Genomic DNA, 12,539 nt, shown 5'->3' on the forward strand with positions numbered 1-12,539 from the left:
ATAAATAGATCTTTAACATTTCACGGCTTAAGTTTTAGTACTTCTGAAGCGTATATTTAGTAAAATCTGGTTGGCAAGAACATGTGTATAACAGTTAGTGTCGTTTTTTCAACTTCTAAAATATTTCACATTTTATGAGACAATGGGTGATGGGGACCAAAATTGTTTTTCAATCATCTTTTCCATGATAATATCTCAAATTATACTGAAATTGGCTGGAAAAATGATTTTAGTTCAGAAGTTCCTTGGCATGCCTCACTTCAGGAACGCATCGTGGGCGCAGCTGCACTCTGAGAGTTAACACAGACTCTGATTCCAGTGCGGGCGCCCAAGATCACTGCCAAAACCCAGGATTTAAAAGACAAAAGCAAAAGAGCCAAACCAGGTTCTCAGATGACATTCAGATACATGTGAGCATAGACCTCATGAGAAATGCTTAAATCCTATCCTGGCTTTAATTACAAATACAGCAAAACACAAAACGAGGAATCTTTTGGTCAAGCTGCAGGGCGGCACTCAGCACGGCCCACGGAGTGATGGCGTGGCAGGGTCCCTCAGCAGTCCCCAGAGTGGCCCATCGAGACTGCCCCAGCGGCCCCAGCTCCCAAGAGCAGGTGAACGGCCGGAAGGTCCAGGGTGAGTCCGAGGAGATGGCCTGAATTTTTAAGCAGTTGCCTGGAAGCTGAGCTCATAATGTAGCCTTGGGATGACATGAAAGCTTAAAGGATAAAAAAATATCAATATGATGCTGAATTATTTGGCTTCTCCATCCCATCTAGCAATTGGAGGCAAGGTATTCTGGGCATTAAACAAAGCACAAGGAAGCCGAATGAAGAATGAGCTGGAGGAAGTGTGAGGATGGAAACGGCAGCCTGTCACAAAGCGTGAGATTCAGTGCACACAGTTCAAATGACAAAGTTTATCACAACCACCTTGCCATTCTATTTAAAACCCAATGAAATTACAATCTCATTGCTATAGACATGATAAGTATCCCAAAGATAGAGTACAAGATTACAAAATGTCTACCACGGCCTGTTAAGACCCCGTCTGCGTCATGACACAGGCTGGGGAGCGCCTGCACCTGCCTCTTAGCAGAGGCTCACCCGCCGAAGCCGACGTCCCTCCTTTGCACGGCGAGGGCACTAACAGGACAGGCTGCGGGACTCCTCCGCCAGGACTGTGAGACCGTGCCGCCAAGGTCTGCAGACAGCTCCCGGCAGGGAAGCAATCAGTACACGCCTTTTTAAGTAACAAGTGCTGGGATAAGAACGTTAAGTTTAATAAAATACTAAACACACAGAGAGAAACAGCTACGGAGACTGTTTCCTAAAACATTGTGTCTAGATTATATCTGCTTCACTTTCTCCATGGCAGAGAGCTGATAATTAGAAAACTGAACAGATTACGGAGCTAGTTAGTACAGCTCCGGGGGTCACAGGGCCCCAGGGCCCCAGGGCCAGCCATTTGGTACAGAAGAAACATCGGAAAATGTTTCTCTCACCGGTCTTGGTAAATCATACTGTAGGAACAATTTAGCTTAAAAGGCCTCTGGAACACATTCTGATACAAAACAAAATTTTTTTGCAACTGTAATGAGTTCATTACAGCATCATCTATGCCAGGAAGAAAAACGCTCAGCTTCTTTAGGTGATGTAGTTGCATTCCCTAAAAGAGCCTTTACTTTCCGCAGCTGTAACATCTATCCAATTAGGTCTATGTTAACTGTATTTATAGATTTTTAAAAGAAAGCTTTGAAGCATTTAAAAATGGATGTGATGTTTGTTTCCACAGGCAGGAACAGAAAGAGCAGAATGAGAAGTGAGAGAAGGAACCGCGTCCGTCTGGGGAGCACGGTCACAACAGCAGGGCTGATCACTCATGGACACGGCGGACCCTCAGGGTCGTCTGCACGCCCTCCTGAGACCCTACCGTAAGGAATCCTAATAATCACCATAAAACACTCAAAGAGTTGGAGAGAAGAGAGAGCGACCGAGCTTTGGAAGACGGAAGAGGTTGTCCACTCAGCAGAGGAGAGCAAGCAGGAACCCCGTCTCCCGGTGGGGGGCCATCAGCAGGGTGAGATGGCTGAGCAGCATCCCAGAAAGGCTTGGGAATGGCAGACTGGGGGCATCTCTGGGGCCAGCACAGGCTGGGCTTAGGGGCCGTCCAAGTAGAAGCAGAGCCCCAGGTCCCTTGCCAAGCCAGCAGAGCTGGCCGACTGACCCCGTGTCCCACAGACTAGGAGATGTACTTTCTGCAGACACTGAGGCAGGGAAGATCTGTACTCAGGGACCCCAGTCACAGCTCGAGGGAGGGTGGGAGCAAGGTGCCCACCAGGAAACGGAAGGATTAAAGAACAACCACAAAGCACACTCAAGGGTGAGACATCCACCTGAACTCTGATCCCGTCAGCTCACAGGTCCTGCATCCAGCTTAAATCCTCAGCAGGAGGCTTCAGGGTTCTTCTTTGGGGAACCAGACCAGGCTAAGAAAACAGAGAAGGTCAGCGATGCATGAAGGTCCCTGTGCCAAATGTGTGCTTCTGAAGCACAGACAACTTTCGATCAGCTCCTCGGTGTCTCCTTAAATATAAACAGAGAGCCGAAATTCAGACGTTTGGAAAAGTCACGGCGGGGGCGGGGGGTGGTGGGGGGAAGAAACCCAGAGCTACTAGTGAGAATGAAGTCAGCAAAAGAATGCCTAAAAAATAAAAATGAACGACTCCAAGAGTTTAGAGAATTCTTGCACCCAGGAAAATGAATAGAACACTAAAAAAAGAAACATTCACAGAACAAGAATATCTCTTGGAAATTAAATATCTGGTAGCAGAAGCAAATAACCTGAATAGCAGGGTTGGGAAAGGAAATTAAACAAACTCTCCCAGAAAGTAGAACAAAAATGCAAAGATGAAAAAGACGTAAGAAAATTAGAGGATGCCGTCAGGGATCTGGGACATCCAGCTGATAGCAGTGTCAGAAAAAGCAGGATAAGGACAGTGAGGAAGAAGTAACTGAAGAAATAATACATGGAATTATCCCGGCACCTTACAGCGTGAGCTTTCACAGGAAGGGCCGCAGAGTGCCCAGCACAGCACTGACAAGCACTTAGCTAAAGCACACCATCAGGAAATGTGGAAATACCAGGGATCGAAAGAGGAGAAAAGCTTCCAGAAGAAACAAACAGGCTAATTCCAAGGATTGGCAGAGTGCCACCCGCTTCTCAAGCAGCAATGGGCCTAGAGACCATGAAGAGATGTCATAAAATACTGAGGAAATGCGACTTCCACCTTGGAATTTTATACCTAAACAAACCAGCTGTCAAGGGTGCAACACATAGACATATTTGCATGCAAAGTATAGCAGACACACATCCCAACCTTCTTTCTTACTCGCAGAACCCTGTTTTGTTTGAAACAACAATGTGTACAGCTATTTCCTTTCCTATCTTCCCATGTGGGTAGCAGTGGCCCTGTGCCACAATAAGGCCAAGAGAAAAATCTGCTACGAAGGTTTCTGGAAATGTTCTTATTCTCCCAATAAAATAGATTTCACTGACTCTGATTTTTGCCTCTTCTGCCCTATTACTGCCTGGAATACAGATATAATGCCAAGGGCCACAGCAGCCATCATGACACCAGGAGTCAGTAAGCATAAAGGCAAAAGTCAACATGTAAGTATGGCAGATGCAAACAAAAGTAAGATCCTGGGTCCCTGCTATTATCAGATCCTGACTCACTACACCAGCTTCCACACTGCTTACTTCACAACTGCTTCTCACGGAAAGGCAAAGAAAAAAAGGAATGAAAATTGCTGTAGTCAGGTTTTCTATTATTTCCATTCGAAGTCATTCCAAACAAGTTATGAAAAATTTTATCTCCCACACACTTCACACCTCAGGTAGTTACTAGAAGATGTGCTCCACAAAATTAAGGAATAAATTAAGAAAAAGAAAATTATGATGCTCAGAAAACAGGTGATGCAACTCAGAAAGGACACAGAGGCATTCCTAGCACCTCGGAGAGAGGGCAGTCCAGAGAGGGCAGCCGTATGGCATGCCTGAAAGTCCCCATTTTATATTGGAGCAGGTGGATAAAGGGCTCCAGGAGAGAGACTGCCAAGGAAAACAGATAATGGGTAATTCCCTGTGTGTCTGATCACACTGAAAAGAGTTTAACAATTCTCCCAGAAAGTGCAGAGGTAAAGATTGGGACACAGGAAACAAAGCCAAACAGGAACAAAAACAAAAACAGAAAGCAATTATTAACTGTAGGAAAAACAACAAGTTGTAAGAGGGATGAAATAGAATTATAGGACACTGCAGCTCAACTGTGAACAGTACGTGCAAAGTGTTCAAGTGCAAACATGGAACTTTGTTTTTTAAATTGTGGCAATATTACTCTGGAAAGTTGGAAAGAAGAGAAGCCAGTGTGGCTGGAGGAGAATGAGCAAGGGGGAGAATGGTCAGAAAGCAGATCATAGAGGAGAACAGAGACTGGGTTATCCAGAGGTTTGGATCACCCTAAGAACCACAGAAAGCCACCGGGGAGTTTTAAACAAGAAACCGGCAGGAGTCAACTCATGATGGACAATGATGACGCTGGCTGTGGTGCTGGCAAGAATGCGCTGGGCAGGGCAAGAGAGAAAGCCAGCAGGCCAGTTAAGAGGATACGACAACAGGGGTAAGAGGCTTCTGCAGAAGAGAGGAAAAGGAAAAAAACGTGGCCAAGATGGGAGAAATGGGGGCAGGTGGGTAGATAGAACACATTTTGGAGGTTAGTGCCTTACAGAGGGAAAGGGGAGCCTCCCAGGGATGGCTTTCCAGGTGTTATGAGGCAGCTTGAGGAGGCAGAGGACGTTGTTACTGAGGTGCGAATTCTGGGGGAGGAACGGGTTCAGGAATGGAGGGTCTGGAATCCAGTGTTCTGTTTTGGACCTGTTAGGACTGAGATGCCACTGAAGGGCACCAGGCAGGCGAATGTTCTGGACTCAGGGTAACACACAGAGAGACAAACCCAGGAATATGCTCTGCCTTCAACAAGTAGCCTCCTCCCTTGTCTCTGGCCAACATGAAGAATCTCTCATGAAATGCTTGGATTCTGAAATAATCTCAGTGATACAATCTGGTGCACTGACTAGGAGCTGATACTGAGAATCCAAGTGAATCCCGGGATGTCACAAACTGTGACCCACTCAAAACGTTTAGGCCTAACTGGTTTTCTATTTCGACTCATATTTATCCTAAGGGAAAGCTCTCTCCACCAAAGCTGCAGTCGTAAAATAATAAAGTCCCCCTCTATGAAATAATTTCCCATTATTAGCTTGATTTAGTAAACATTGGCTCTAACAGATAATACCGTCCAGGGTCAGTGGACTTCTGTTTACACGGAGAGCTTGTGCCCGGTTGGAGATCCCTCAGGCACACTCTGAGATTCAGTTCCAGGTTTTGAAAAGGTCTCTCTGAAAACACTTTCAAAAGGACCAATTTGTAGAAAAGTCTTTCAAAACACTTTGGACTACCACTATTTCCATTTGCAGCTCATCGACTTCTTTGATGGCCAGCGGTATTCTTTCTTGGCCTTCTTACTGCTCCTTCATTACTTTGTGCAAGTCTTACTTAATCATTAATTCCCAAATGAGTCTTCACTGCCCTGTGGATTTTAATGAGAGCTGGGTTTTAGCCACATTACTGTACGTGTGGTGGGGGCGGAGGGCAGCAATGGCAATTGCAAAATAAAATGTACCATAAAGTGGTACAGTTCGCGACTGAGGCCTGTCGTTGAAAAATAAACGCCTGTTACATAGAATCACAGAAATTGAGAGTTGGAGGCCAAAGCAAGTCATTCGTAGGTAGACCGACAGCGCCTCTAGCGGCAGAAAGGCGATGGCGGCGGTGGCGGAGATCCAGAGAAGCTTCTGAACTTTTAAAAAGGCACCTGCTGGGTCAGTGCTCATTATGCAAAAAGAAAGGATCCACGGGTGCCCAATTTTAAGGAGATACAACTCGGGAAAATTTAGATCTATAAAATAGCTATAATAGCCACACTTTAGTTTAATTTCGAAATGAGCTGTGGCTTTACACAAGGCTGATTTGACTTTATAGGTGAGAAACTGATGGCGTGGAGGGAGGCGTGAAAAATCTGCTAAATTTGGCCGCCACAGACAACTAGGGAGCAATTCGGAATTTAAAAAAGAGAAAGAAAAACTAAAGAAGTCGACCAAAGTGTCTATTTTACAAATAGAGAGCGTGGAACACACCTGGCATACCTGCGAAGAAGGGGACTGCTCACCTGCGTGGCTACTGCGCGTCCCCCAGGTGTATCTCTGGGGGAGACAGGGGTGGAAAGGAAACTTCCAGAGGGCCGACCCAGAGCCTGGGGGGCGGGGCGTTCACTCAGGGACAGGGTCAGTAAGATGACCCGAGGAGCATCAGCCAGGGCAACACTATAACTGTCAAGACATAGACAGACACCCTAGCGAATGACCCCCAGGCGGAGGGTTGGGAGGCGATGGGGCAGCAGCCTCGAGGCTGTGCCATCCGGCTACCCGCAGGCAGCTTCTGGGCCCGACCCAAGCGCTCCTTCTCCCGCCGGGAATTGGCATCTGGTGGGGGGCTGTCCCCTCCGCCAGGAGCCTCAGGACCCCCAGCTGCGCCCCAGTGCGCCCCCTCGCGGGGCAGCCCCGCCACTTGGCGTCGCCCCAGTGCTGCGAGTGGTGCCCCTCGGGGCGAGGTCCCCAGCAGCGGACGATCCCGGGCGGCGGGCGGGAGAGGAGAGCTGGGCGCCGGCGGGGAGCCGCCTGGGCTCGGCGACTTACCTCGGGCGGCGCGCTCGCTGCCCTCGTCCCTGGCCTTCAGTGCCGCAGCTTGCGGGCGGGGAGCGGGCGTGGGACCGAGGGATTCCCTGCTGCAGGGAGTCAACTCCAACCGCTCCGCAGCCCCGCCGCCGGTGAGCTCGTCTACGCCGTCATTTTTTCAAAGCTTTCCCCCGTGTGCGCGCGCGCTGTGCTGGCAGGAGCCAGCCTGAGCCTTAGGCCGGGAGGAGGAAGATCCCTGGTGAGAGAAGGAGGTCAGTGGTCTGGATCCCCGGCCAACAGTCACCGGCCTCATTACCAGGGGCAAACGATCGTCTCCCACGCACCCAGCTGCCGGCGACGTCCCGCGGGCTCTAGAGAGGGCACATGGTCGCGCCCGGGGCGGCTGGGGGCGGGGCTCCCTGGGGCGGCGCGCCCAGCGTCGCAGACGTGGCTTGGTGGCGGCGCGGGCGCCCGGAGCGCTCGCATCCCACCCCGGAGGATGCGGCCGCGGGGGCGGGCGCCGGCTGCCAGCGGCACGGTCCGCGGCCCGGCCCAGCTTCCCAGTCGGAGGCGGGGAGCGGTGGCTCACGGATCCCTCCCCCACTCCCGGCGAACCTGCAGGAGGCGGGTGGCGGGTCTGAGAAGCGGTCCACCGCCCACGTCTCAAAACCGACCCCGACGGCGGCGGCCTGAGGAATCAGCCTGGACTCAGGGGCGGGCGGCTCCGGGCGTTCGGTTCTGACGCAGTGCTTCAGGTTTCCGGGGGCGGGTTGACTCCCGTTTCCTTCCCATGGCCTGGACCCAGGAAAGAGCGCATGGCGATGTTTCCCAAACTTGCCTGATCCAGAGAAGCATCTGGGTTTGTGTGTGAGCAATACAGATTCCCGGGCGCCCTCCCACGCCCTTGGAATGGGACTCTCCAGGCCGGGGACCCAGGGGACCGCTGGGGGTGGGGGTGGGCAGCATGCCGCGCGTGGAGGGCCCTGCCCTCAATCCTGGCTCCTGGCGTCCCCGCCTCCTCCACTGCAGCCTCCCTGAGCTGTGAAGTCAGGACTCCAGTGCCCTCTGGGGACCATCCGGAGCTCAGCGAGGGGGTTACGCAGACTCAAGGGGCTGGCTGGCTGTATCAAGGGGGGCTGCGACCCACCTTGGGGGGCTATGGCGATCCCCAACCTTGGCGACTTATTAGAAGGAAGCGCGTTGAGATAAAACCAACCCACCCAGATTAATTAACTCGGAATCCCTGCAAATGGGCAGAGCCTGAGTCAAAGCCCCAGGTGCTTCCACTGTGCAGGCAGGCCAGAGGACCAAGCGCCCCGCCGCAGCCTGTCCTGTGCCCTCCCACCCAGTCTCAGGGGCCAAGAGCCCGCAGTTGAGGAAACCCCCTCCCTCACCATTCCTTCCTACTGGAAAGTGGCTGTTGCTCCATCTGCCTCCTGCCCCCACGTGTCTGCAGTGCCCAGGAACCCTCAACCCTCTCAATAAGGCGCAGGCCTTCTTCACAAACCAAAAGCGGGACCCACTGGCCCAGAGGCCCCCGTCAGTGCCAGGGCATCTCAACACTCCTGGAAGCAAGGCTAGGGTCCAGCCCCAGCTTCAGTCCAGCCCTGCCACATACCCGCTCTGCACAGCCTTTCCTTGTTCATTCGTTTGCTCCATCAGCAATTAGCAACGCTGTGTTAGGGGCTTGAGAAACCCGACTAATGAGAACCCCCGCTTGCCTCAGAGACTTTTCTGTCTGGTAGGACAGACTGACAAATCAGGACTATCAAACGAACCGTGTGAGCTGGCTACTTAAACTTTTTAATAAGCATTCAATTGTTTGTTAACTGCTACATCAATTATTATGTACTTCAAATAATCGTAGGATTGTGCTAAAGTGCTTCCCATGCATTATTTCATTTTAAAATCCTGACTATCCGAATGAGAACCTGCAGCACAGAGAGGTTAAGTAGCTTTCCCATAGTCACACAGCTAGGAGGTACGTCAGAGCCCCCACCAGAGCTGTCTGCAGACACAGCCTGTGTGTTTCTGACTGCCAGACTTCGGGGACACATCTGTTAGGGGAAAGTAAGAGGCAAACCTTCCAGGGGGCTGTGAGCATGGAAGGCTGATGTGACGCCTGAGCTATGGTGAGAATTCCCGCCCTGGCGTTTGCAGTGGCGATTCTCCCTAGGAAGGGTGGCCTGAGAAGGACAGTTTCACTGGGACTGGGGCGGTTCTGATCCCTGTGTTCCAGAGAACTTTCAGAAACGCTGCTCCTGAAACTTAAACACTGTTTCCTTTGAAGTCAAGGGGACGGACCAGCTTGGGGACAGTCCAGCTCCGGCCCCTTGAATCCTCCTGACTGGTCACCTTGTCCGCTCGTAATGGACCTGGTAGGTGCTGGGCATTACACACTTTCCCTCCTAAAGACCCACTTCTTTTCCATCTTTAATATCCAGCTGCTAGCCTTGACTGTAGGAGTCCAATTTTCTTTTTTTAAACCTGGAAGTTGCAGAGCTCTTTCCAAGGGGCTAAATGTGCCCCAGCACTGACCTTGGTTTGTTCCTGATGGAATGAAACAGAAGAGCCAGTGCAAGGGGAAGAGGACAGGAAGGGAAATCCACCCGCAAGCCCTGGTTCCTCAGCCTTCTAGTCCCCGTCTCCGTGCAGCAGGGAGCCCGGGCTGGCGCTATGTCCATGAGGACTCCACGCTCCTCAGTAACAGCCAGCGGGGCCGAGAGCAGACCTCCCCTGGGGCAGATGGTGGGCCCCTGCGTGGGAACCACCTCCTCGCTCACAGTAAGTGAGAGCCGGCATGGCATTCGGCCCTGGACTGGTAGGTGACGGTATGGGTCGGAGGCCAGGATCTGCTCCCTGAAATCTCAGATAGGTGGCTCCTTGTCCCTTCCTCTCCAGAACTGCCCTGTGCCTGTGTGCTATTTTGTTCAACAGCCTGGGCATTCACCACGAACAGGGCACTGATCTCTTACCCAAGCTCACATTTGGCTCCATCTGCTTTGAGTACCAGCAGGTGGAAAATGGAGGCCGATTTTCCTAAGCCAGGATTTTCCAGGCAGCCGATGCTGATCTCTGTGTAAGTGAAGGGCCGGCCTCCTTGTAGCTCCACCTGTTGATGGAGCTTCAGACATGGGCTCCCAGAACAGCTTTGACCTCTCCAAGCACAGCTCCCAAGGCTTGCTGCAAAAGGAAATGGACAACCCCCCATGATTACCATTTTGGAAATCGTGTCAATTCCATCTGTTGGGGAGATTGAGGCTCCTGATCCTCGCACCCGCTTCTTTTCCCAGATCTTCTCCCTTCAAGAATCCATGCCTTCACCTCCTCAGAAACCTGCTCCTGAGAGCCTCCTCTGGGCCGATTAACCCCTCTTGGCTCTGACACCTCCGTTACCACACAGCACAGACTCGGTACTTATGTGGCCCATCCAGATGCCAAAGTAAACATGTTCCTGGGGGGATCAGGAACTCATGGATGCTCTCGGTCAGGAGGGACACGGGAGGTCGCTTAGGCTAAATCCTCCCCATCTCTACTTATCTGTGTCACCTGCCGATTGACCATCCCACTTCCCCTTATATACATACCGTGATGGGGAACTCATTACCTCCCAAGAGAGCCCATCTTTGAAGTACCCCAAGTGACTGAAAACCCCAGGGAGGAGCGGAGAGCCAGCGTGGCCAGAACAGCAGCTTCTGAGACAGCCCTCCTGGCTGCACACGCCCGTGCTTTCCCGGGGTTCCCTGGGGCAGGCTGAATGAAAAGGCAGCGCTCGGAGAAAGGCAGACAGGAACTCACGACAATGGCCAAACACTTGAAGACTGTGTTTCATTCCACAAGGAAAGCTTCACCTCCGTGCCTCTTAGTGTGGGCTGGGCTCAGTGGCTTGTTCTAATGAAGGAAAAGTGGCCACAGTGGCAGTGCATGAGTCTGAGACGAGATCAGGACAGGCCTAAGGGACTCGGGTCACTGTCTCTGGGGACACCAGCAGCCCTGTGGTGAGGACACTCAAGCAGCCCCGTGGGGAAGAACTGAGGGAGAAGCCGAGGTCTCTTGCCAAGGAGCCCCGAGAGTGCGTCAGCTCGGAAGTGGACCTCCCAGCCACAGTCAAGCTTTCAGATGGTGGCAGCCAGGGCAGTGTCTGACGGAGGCCGACGGTCTGGCTAAGCCGCTCCCGCATTCCCCACCCACGGAACCTGCAGGACATCATGAATGTGGCTTTGAGCCACTAATATGGGGAAGTGACTTGTTAAGCAGCAATAGATAACTAATACACATTTGATAAAACAGATGTTCCTTTTCTGTATTTTCTTCTAGCTTCCAAGGATTCCTGAAGAATTTCAATACCGAGGGCACCTCCCTCTTATCTTTGAGCTTTGAATATGAGTGATAGATTGTGTGGCCATAGGTGGCAGTTTTGTTCTAGCGTGATTATCAACAGCACCCCTCCTTCACTATCACAAGTGTCCTGGTTACTAACAAACTGCACTGTTATCCTGTCTGTGGGTAAATACGTCTCCTACGTGGTGTTTTGGGGGCGGGGGGAGGCAGGCCCTCAGGCTTGGTTCTGTGTCTTGACTCGGTTCCTTCCGTGAGCAATGGGTGGCTGAGGGACTGAACTCCCAGTGGTGGACAGTACACGTGAGCCCGGTAGCAGCCATAGCCAGCAGAGCAGAGCTGCCCGGGAGCTGGAGCCTCCCAGGGTTCTCTGAGTATCTTCACTGTGCCGGGAACCACACACACCGATCAGACCAAACTGCCACTTGCGGAAGGTGTAAGACACTTCCTACCAGCTGCCAAAGAACCTGCAGGCACCTGCTGTTGGCTGTATCTCGAACACAGCAAAGAGAAAACGGGATTAAAGTCAGGCTTGTTCTTGGATCGGGAGCCCCACCAGGGGAAGCACAGATGCTCCCATGGTCCAGGCTGGCCACACCCTTGTCAGGTTTCTGCTCTGAAGAGATGCCAGGCTCCAGGCGCCAGGAGAGCTGGGATTGGTGGGTCTCTGGAGACAAGCCAGGGCCTCATATCTAGTCTCCAGCAGGCTGCCCCCAGGGAGAGGGGACAACCGTATTTGACATTTCCTCCAGGGCAGGCCCTTCCAAGAGGTACAGACATTTGTGAAACTCCTTCTTTACCTGATCTCTCTCGTGGCAAGTTAGGCCATTTGCCTGTTATTCTGTACTCTTGAAATTGGGAAATAACTGGACCCCGGCCCCTCTTCATGAATGTGAACGCCGTTCCCATTTCCTCTTTGCTGTTTTAGGCAAATCAGCCCCGGTTTCGTTAACTTGCCTCGTGGGTCCTCTTCTCACTCCCTGGATCATGTTTTGCTCTCCTTTGGCTCCACTCCAGTCCCTTGATTTCTCTTAGACTGTGGAGGCCCAGTGTGGCCGTGCAGCTCCGAGAAGGGTCTGCAGGAGGCCGTGGGAAGCAGCGGCTGGTTTGTTGCGTCTGTTTGTTGGTGGTGGGTCTCTGTGCGGTGGAGACTTGGAACTCCTCTTCAGAGGCTGGACTGGCTTCCCCTGTGGGGGTAAAGGAGCAGTTCCCAGTGGGTCTGCAGAGGCTGACTCCTCTGACATGGGTGTGTTGGGCCCCCAAGCCTCGCTACACAGCCTTGCTTGTGGCGTGCTCGGCCTTACTCCTTCACGGGAGTTATTCCAGCCCGCTTCCTGGGTCTCAGTGTTCTGTGCTGCTCTGATGAGCACTTTCACACAGAGCCCCTTTCTCCCGTTAACTCCTCGA

At 52.0% G+C, this 12,539-nt stretch overlaps 1 long non-coding RNA gene across 1 annotated transcript; it reads left to right on the forward strand.

Moving 5' to 3' along the window:
• Positions 1-9,054: 9,054 nt before the first annotated feature.
• LOC138919082 (uncharacterized) lies at positions 9,055-11,081 on the forward strand. Its single transcript, XR_011428988.1, has 2 exons — positions 9,055-9,172; positions 10,088-11,081. It is a non-coding gene; the product is annotated as an uncharacterized lncRNA (long non-coding RNA).
• The last annotated feature ends 1,458 nt before the right edge of the window (positions 11,082-12,539 follow it).

This window comes from Equus caballus, chromosome 19 (genome assembly GCF_041296265.1).
Source record: "Equus caballus isolate H_3958 breed thoroughbred chromosome 19, TB-T2T, whole genome shotgun sequence".
Lineage (NCBI taxonomy): Eukaryota > Metazoa > Chordata > Mammalia > Perissodactyla > Equidae > Equus > Equus caballus.